Genomic DNA, 8616 nt, shown 5'->3' with positions numbered 1-8616 from the left:
AGCTCATCTTTTCAACTGGAACTTCTAATTACTATACGGCTAGAGGGCGACCGAGTCAAACGAATGGGTAACAAAGGAACGAACTTAGCCAACTTGACCCTCGTACATTTCTCAGTGTGTTTGCTAGATTGATGGCGTTTGAGTGCCAAGATTAGAGAAGCAAGTGTCAAAAGTCATGAGATGATTGCAGAAGTTTGTCCATTACGAAATTCTGACAAATGTGAAAGTTTGTAATAAAATCTTATTGAAAGTAAAAAAAATTATAAATATTGTGGGCATTTGATAATCGGCAAAAAATACTTTTTTATTATTAAAAATGAGAGCATCACTCACTGTCTGAGACTAATAACACTCAAACCCTTGCATCGTGCTGGTGATTCTCCAACTACCTTATTTATATACCAAAGCCAGTGAGCCACGAATGCCAGTGCAAAAAAGGTCCTGTGATTTAGAAAGGACTAAGAATACCAAACCTGATTACATCAATTGTCATATAAAAGTAATACGGTCTATTGTTAACTCGTACGAGTCAACTCGGATGCAGTTTGAATGAATATTGGTAACAAGGTAACGATCAAAATCGGAGGAAATCTATGAAGCGTTTGCAAACCACATCGCCCGAGTGATGAAATCTAGCGGGTGTTTTCTTTTTTTCAGCCTCGCAGAAAGCAAAGCTTCGCTTGTTTTCCTTTGTGCCCGTTCGAGTTACCAACAGCAAAGCGCCTCTGGGTGGTCGAAAACTAATATCTAGCACCTGTCGGCGGAAGGCTACCGGGTGGAAATGAGGCTGGACAGAAGAGTGGCGGAGACAGAAGGTTGCAAAGAGGGTTGAGGCCGCAGCAGTAGCACCAGGGTAGAAAGCAACAGGCAGCCAATCAATAACGTGCCGTCCTCCTAGGGTGCGACTTCACTAACTTCCAGCACGCAGGGAACCTCGAGGTCATGGTTGCTCGAGACTCGAGAGCTGAGAAACTGTCTCGACGCGTTTTCTCAGACCCGAAGATCTTTCTTGCCCCGTTTTGACCCCGAGTCAGGTAAGCCGACGGTGCTATTTCCACAGGGAGGATCGATGGATCGGAGTAGCCGAGCATAGACAAGGTACCGGAATGATTATACGGACAAGTCTGACCCGAGAGTGACGATTATCAATTTGTCCGATTACTGCGACCCAGGGAATGGAGATAAAGTGAAGCGATCGTGAGATACGTGCATAAAAAACAAGGGCGAAAGCCGTCTGGTACAATCGAAACTACGGCAGTTGCACAGCGCATTAAACCAACCGTATGAGGAGAATGCAATCACGCAGGTTAATAGGTACCTAAAAAATTTTAAGCCCTAGAAAGCTTGCGATGCATTTGATGCCGCATAGTCATTTGAGCAATATGTAACGTAGCACTGAACGGGAAATCGCAGGATGGTTGGACGATAAACCAGCAAGCGATAACGCGAAATAGCGAAAACATATGTGGTAGGTGTTTGTAGAACAAAATTCACTTTCTTTGAAAGCAGCCCTTAATGCAGCTAATCAAATTTATTACACAATTACAGAGCGCATCCTCAGATCGTTCACCTTACACATCAGAGACCGATAAACAATGGAAGTGAAGTCTTCAAAATACGATATTTTACTAATTTCTTGACTATAGAGACGGTTCTCTGTGGTTGATATTCACTGGATCACAAGTATTCTCAAAATCCGTGGCAAAATGGACCACATGAATAAACGTCGAATTTATGTTTGATGTGTTTTTCCTCTTTTTCTGAAGTCTTGTTAGCCTTTCCTCGTTAAATTAAGCTGGGATTCGCAGATTATTCGGGAAAAAATGATTTTATTTCAGAAATTGAAACAGGTTAAATTGAAATTCCGCTATGGCAATTGCGAGATTATGATAATAGATATCTCGCCATCAAATTTCAGCCCCGTGCGTTCTCACTTTGTACGCTGAAGTGTGAAATATAATTTTATAAACGTTCCCAAAGTGGTCCATTTTGCCCCAGCGAACCATTTTATCCCGATTTTCGGCTATTTAAACGGTGGTCCATTTTGCTCGAGATCCCCTATATCAATTTTTTCAGTGAGGACTCACCCAAAATTATGTATAGCTGAAATCTATCGCTGGACGCAGGATAATAATTCGCAATTAATTTTGAAATAGTTAATGAAACATGTACGATAGCAAAATTGCAAATGGCACGCAGTCGTTGCCTTGCAAATCATCTTTGTCGTCGAGGAAATCGCAACGATGAGAAAACCACACATAAAAGAATAAGAAAACATATTACTACGGTAAAATATTGATGTAGCTTTCATGCTTCAGAGCAGAAGAACGATCCGCATGGCATGAAAAGCCAGCCTGCGAGGATTGAACTGAATATGAAAGAAACCTATTACACTAATATCCATACACGCAAAATGCAGCGCCGAAGGAAGAGCAATCATTATTATGAGCTGCGCCAAAGGCTTTGCACGAATTTACCTGATGGCTGGATAGTATGCAAATAACGAGCATCACGCTATTGAGAATTATCTTCAAAACGAGTGAAATAAACGCTAGTAATAACTTCAAGATAGTTTTTTCAGAACTAAAACCAAAGCCGGTCTCTGATCTCGAAACAATTTGTGCCAGTCCGATTGCTACCCAGAGATTTATTACGCAGTTGAAAAACTGTACGCGAACCAAGTTACGTTGGGATTGGTCCGTAAACCCAGATATATATATATATATATGGCTGATAGAACAATCGAGCGAATCTGTACGGCCGTTACGTTCTGGGCCACTGTGTTACGAATTGATAAACTTTTTGAATTTAAGAGTGCTGAATGTAACAAGGTGCAGGATGGACGTGTCCAACCTAGCGGCAACACTAGGGTAGTCCTTATTTAGAGTGTTGACGAATTTTTTCCACCCCACCCCTCAAATCAACTTCAAATAATTTACCAACAATTGCCTAATTTTTTCCGATTCTTATTTCAACTGTAAGATAGTCCGTTTGATGATCGAAGTTTCTTATGGAAATAACACGAGAAAAACTTTTTTTCTCAGTGTATATTTTATTGTAAGAGTAATAATGTTCCAAATAATCTGTAAAGAACTGCGAGATTTTAGTGGTCATTAGTGCTACTATCTGAGAATAAATACACATCATCGTAACAGGCGATCTAGAGGATTTGCACATCATCGAAAACTGTCTTGTTTTTATTTAGCGTCAGTGCAATTCGTCCAGATTGTCTGTTATGATGATATGTATTTTTAGATAGTAACACTAATGCCCACTAAAACCTCGCAGTTAAAGATTTTTTCAAACACTATTACTCTTACAATAAAAGAAAGTTTTTGTATCTAAGAAAAAAAAGTCTTACCTGTGTTATTTCGATAAGAAAGTTCGATCACAAAGCGGACTATCTTAGAGTTGAGGTAAAGGTCTGAAAAAATGAGCTAATTGTTTTTGAATTATTTGAAGTTGATTTTGGGGGGTCGGGAGGAAAAAATTCGTCAAAGCCCTAAATAAGTACCACGAAGCATATTCTTTTTTCTCATTTTCGTAACGAATCTCGTCTTTAAAGTCTCTTGCGCAAAATTTTATTGCATATAATTATGATAAGTATGTTATATATGTACAGGCGTATCTACTCACCGATAAATAATGGTGAGAGCTGCAGATTCTCCTTTATGGTTGTGTTCACAGCTGTAGCTTTGGTTATCTGGTTAATCTGGTAGATGATGATTTTGATGAAAGCACGACATTGTTCTTGCTGAATCCGTAAAATCCTACAGAAATTTTGGATACATATGACCATCTGAAATCTGCAGAAGAAACACGTTGTCCCCTGATATAGTAGAAAAAAGTATTCCGCCCCACATGATTGACTTGCTGAGTGAATAATCATAATGAGTAATATTTCACGAGCAAACGCTGCAAACTCGCATCCGCTTCGGAAAGTGCTGACTGTCGTTTTCCAAGCTGAATCGTATGATTCTACTCAGGTGAATCTTGGGATATTCTACAACTACAACTATAACACCTATAAATAATTACATTTTCAACCCACTACAGAGTATCATGGTCAGTTACATTAGGTCGGTACATATTTTTTTTTCAACCCATAATTTCTATCCCGCCATAACGGATGACATACTTACATGCACGAGTGACCGGTTAAATGCAATCTGTATTCCAATCCGTCGACACTTACCTGTAACAAAGAAAAGAAAAAGGATTCTATAATTGATTTGCATTTTTATTGTATCGTCTCGATATCTTAATTGAAAATCAGTAATTGGTATATATTGATATTTGACGAATTAAACTTGTAAATCGTTTGCATATTTATCGAATTTCTAAGGGTTTGGTATCGAGCTTAAAAAATTTTGTGGGAGCCGAGCTTTCCTTGTGGAAACGGCGCTGCTTTGCACGTGAATCAGGCGAAGCTGGTCAGCTTACTGGCGGATGGTAGAGTAGAGTGGTCAACGCGAAAAAGCTCCTCGAGCTTACCGACTCGGCCATTAAAGCTTCGATAGCGGACGAGCTTCGGTACCGACCAGTCGGTAAGCAGGATCCCACCTGCGGAGCTTTTCCCGTTTGTAGGAAAATTCGTCGGCAAGCGCAGCTTTGTCTTATCCAAAACCGTCGAGAGACGCTTGACATAACCTGGGCCAGGTGGCAGAACGCGGGAGATTTTATTGAATTTTTATAATGCAACCTGTTCACAGGTTCAATGTACCTTATTGCATTAGGGTCAAGACATCGTATCCGAATTGAAGCGTATTTTTCGCTCACGAACTTACGATAAAAGCACATCGTAAACATGGATTTTGACAAATAATAAGAGGAAAAAGTAATTTTGATTTCTATAAATGGGTTCAAAGAATCATTCGATTTATTTCTGAACGATTAATAACAGTTGTTATTAAATATTTTATAAATTTGCTTCTATAAGTATTTTCAGGTAGTTACAGTCACTCTGTTGAATAGACACAAATTCTGTAAGTAGTATAAATCATTCCTAATACGAATACTAATGTAGCTATGAATAATTAATGTGAAAACTGATTCATGATGTGGGAAATATTGCAACCGATGTTTACCTAATCAATGGAGGGTTACGCCACGAATATATATTTTATCCGCCTATTCGGGTAATTCAATGAGGAAAAGCACACGTGCCTGGTACTCGAGAAGTTTTTCAATTCTCGTTGGAGTTCCGGTTCCGCTTCCACTGCCCGACGAACGTCAATAACTTGATTTTTGGTTACAAGCCCATCATTTGTATATACGACCGCGGAAAAATGAGAACGAATCAGTCCTGAAGAAGCGTGAAAGTTGAACAACTTTTGACGGTAAAAAGTTAAGATATAAAACATTTTCAACTATAGGTACAGCATGGTAAAGGAATGACGTATGATTTTTCTACATATATGACGGATAAATTTACGGCACATGCGATACATTGATATTCAAGGTAGTCAAGACTGAAGCTTTAGATATAAACGGACTCTGATGGAATCGGGCAAACTGAAGCGCTATCCAGCGATATGAAGAAACTTTGAACGACGTAACAGTGTGACGGAGTAGTTGAAGTAAACAAAGAATTGCAGGCTTCAAGGGAAGGGGAGGGAGAAGAGAAACACTAACTTTGATCCGTCGAATCATGTAACGAAAGTTCAAAACACCGTTTAACCACTCCTGCAGCAAATGCTTGTACACTTGAAAACCCAACAGGATGGATCTGTCCAATAAAAGCATTTTTAGCCAAACGCAAACACGAGGGCTTTGAATGAAATGCGTGTAGAACTTGTGAAAGGTGTTGAAAGCTGCTTCTCGCTGGTGTATTCGCAGCTTTCAGAAATCAATATCATCCGTACAAAGCTGGAGTAGGTAGAACGTGACGGAAGACCGACATTGTTAAAGTCCGTGTATCTGTAACGCAACACGCGTTCAGGATCATGCAAAAATAAAAAACTGAAATGATGTTAAAATGAAGCGCGTGCTACTCGGAATCGAAAACGAACATCAATATCATCTGTCCTAGTATAATATTGAGCCACCTAACTCAGGCATTTCGCATTTACTTCATTTCCTGCGGATGCTGGAAGGGCCGAAAAAGCAATAAATGGTCGGACTAAGACGCAATAATGACACCACCACCACCGCTTGAGTGGTTCAAGATCACCAACCGTCCTCCAGAGGCGAGGTTATACTCAGTTCGGAGGTAGCAGAACTAAAACATACCTACTAATGAGGCGAAGAAACATTAGCCAAACGAGCAGCACTTCATTCTGCATCCTTACGGGTGAGTGGCAAGGATCTCTCGTAACAATAAAAATGGAGTACGCATTGTCGGGTTGTAGACTGATTTTTTTTTCACTTTTCCTCACTTTCTCAGCCTTTTCATTTACATTTTTACCCACACTTTTAGTTTTCTTCTCTCTTGTAGACCGTTTCGGTACTTTTTGCGACCAAGTACTTCAACCATCAAGTTCATTGCGCTTTGTTTTTCTTATTTTTCTTATTCCTTCTGGCTATGTTCTTTTCAGAAATGTAACAATATCATTAGGCTTTATTCCATGACTCGTTTGCCGAGAGCGTGTAACCAAGTGTAAGGAACACGTATTTCATTTATTTTCATCTTATAAATATTACAATAGGTTATAACGTTAGAATTAGACTGCTCGACGGGAAAAGTTATATTCCATTCGTAATCACTGACTTACTGATGTCTCGCTAATTGTTTAATAGGTTTCTGGATTCTTGAATTAGCCAAGTCTGAACTCAGATCCAGAGGGCTGGTAGATTCACGATAAACGAGGCCACAGGCAAAAAGATACTTAGTTTTCTTCAACTTTCGTACAAAAATCCAAGGTGATTAACTTTTTTTTGATTCATAATTCTGCTGCAAAGCGAGCTGTGTGCAGTTGGCTAATTTCAATTCATTAACAAGAAAGAAAACAAGAGCACCGATGCATTTAATCACTCGACGTTCCGAGCGGCAGCTCATAGGGCCAGTCGAAATTTGTAATTCAGAGTAATTTAAACAATGCGAACTGCGCTTGTTCATCATGTCAACAGACGGTGAGTGATTACTTGTACGATTTCATTATTTTATAGCAGGGTGAAAGCATGTAGAATTTCCCCGCAGGTGAACCGAATATTACGTATCATTCTCAAACCTCTGAAAACTGGCTCACATCAGACTCGGAATGCCGGATGAAAAAAGTGATGGAAATGAAAACAATTTGCGTACAGTTGCCTGCAGTAATACCGAAAATTGGTGTAGCTGTATATTAATATTACCTCTATAAGAGAATGCAGATGCTGGAAGAAATTTGCGTATACAAATCGAAAAAATGCGCGTGTACAGGATACAAGAATCTGAAACAAATCTGGTACAAATTTTCCGCAACTTGTAATTAATCCTGTTTCTTCATTCGCATCATTCTTTCAGATAATTGCTAACCAAATGTGACTGATCGCGATACAAAAACATCTTTATTTAGAGAAATGCATTTCTCAGAGACATCTTTCGTATTCAAAATGATATGTCATGACTTCAGTTTACTTCTCATTAGTATGATGGAACTTTACGCCCATATTATGAAACCGGAATAAATTTAGAAGTAAGACAATGAAAATAGGGTCAGAGTAAACTCGGAAGGATTCAAGTCCACGTCAAGATGACAGGTTGAGATCGTCGAGAATTTTCAGCCATTACACCTGCAGCATTCAGGACCTCAGCTCTTGATGGATGACTTGGATGAACAAACGAACTAATAAAAGGTTGTTTTTTTTTCTTTTTTTTTAAAGGAAATCGATACACTTTCACACGTGAAATTCCAACAAGCAATTGAATAATAAACCAAATCAAATCTCAATAGAATCATTCAATCCTGACAAATGAATGATTTTCAAGAACTTTCCTTGTAGATGGAAAATTTGAAAAAATTAAATTTCATTTACGAAAACAAGTCGTACGATACAAAAATATTCGAAGCACGTTGACGTAGAAAAAAGTATCTAACTTAAAGCTGGCACCATTTCTGGGTAGTTTAGTCGACGCCGAAGGCAACGTTTAGGAGTGATTTTCATCGGTGATTTGTACAGGGTCATTGCATGTGTGAGCACCTATTGCACCGCTACGACAACGAGCTTAAAAACTGGAAGCACCGACTGCAAAGTACGATAGAAAAGAAATCGTACGTACAAATGGTTTCGCACGTTTTCTGCAATACAATCGGTGAGTGTTGACTTTCCTGAAAGCGACAGCACTGATCGCTCGTAATTACGGTTGTGAATATAAAAGAAATAAAAAATTATCAAACAAAAAAAAAAAAAAAAAAAATCACAAATCCACGTGAGTAAGCCTGGATGAACGTCCAGAATAGCATCCTGATATTGACGCGATATGTCAGTTCCAGGAGAGGCTGAACTTGTCGCGTGCGCTTTGAAAGCCCACTTGTCGGAGAATTTCACCTCGAATTAGGGGAGAACTGACAGCACAGGGTAAACTATAAAAGAAAACACTACAACCCAAATACGAACGCTACATTTGTTTGCGCTTCGCGGGGAAGCGCGCAGTTCGCGAGTGACTGATCCAATAGCTTAATATGTTCAACGCGT

The sequence above is a fragment of the Diprion similis genome, chromosome 8 (assembly GCF_021155765.1).
Source record: "Diprion similis isolate iyDipSimi1 chromosome 8, iyDipSimi1.1, whole genome shotgun sequence".
Taxonomy (NCBI): Eukaryota; Metazoa; Arthropoda; class Insecta; order Hymenoptera; family Diprionidae; genus Diprion; species Diprion similis.
This window is presented reverse-complemented; position numbering follows the sequence as displayed.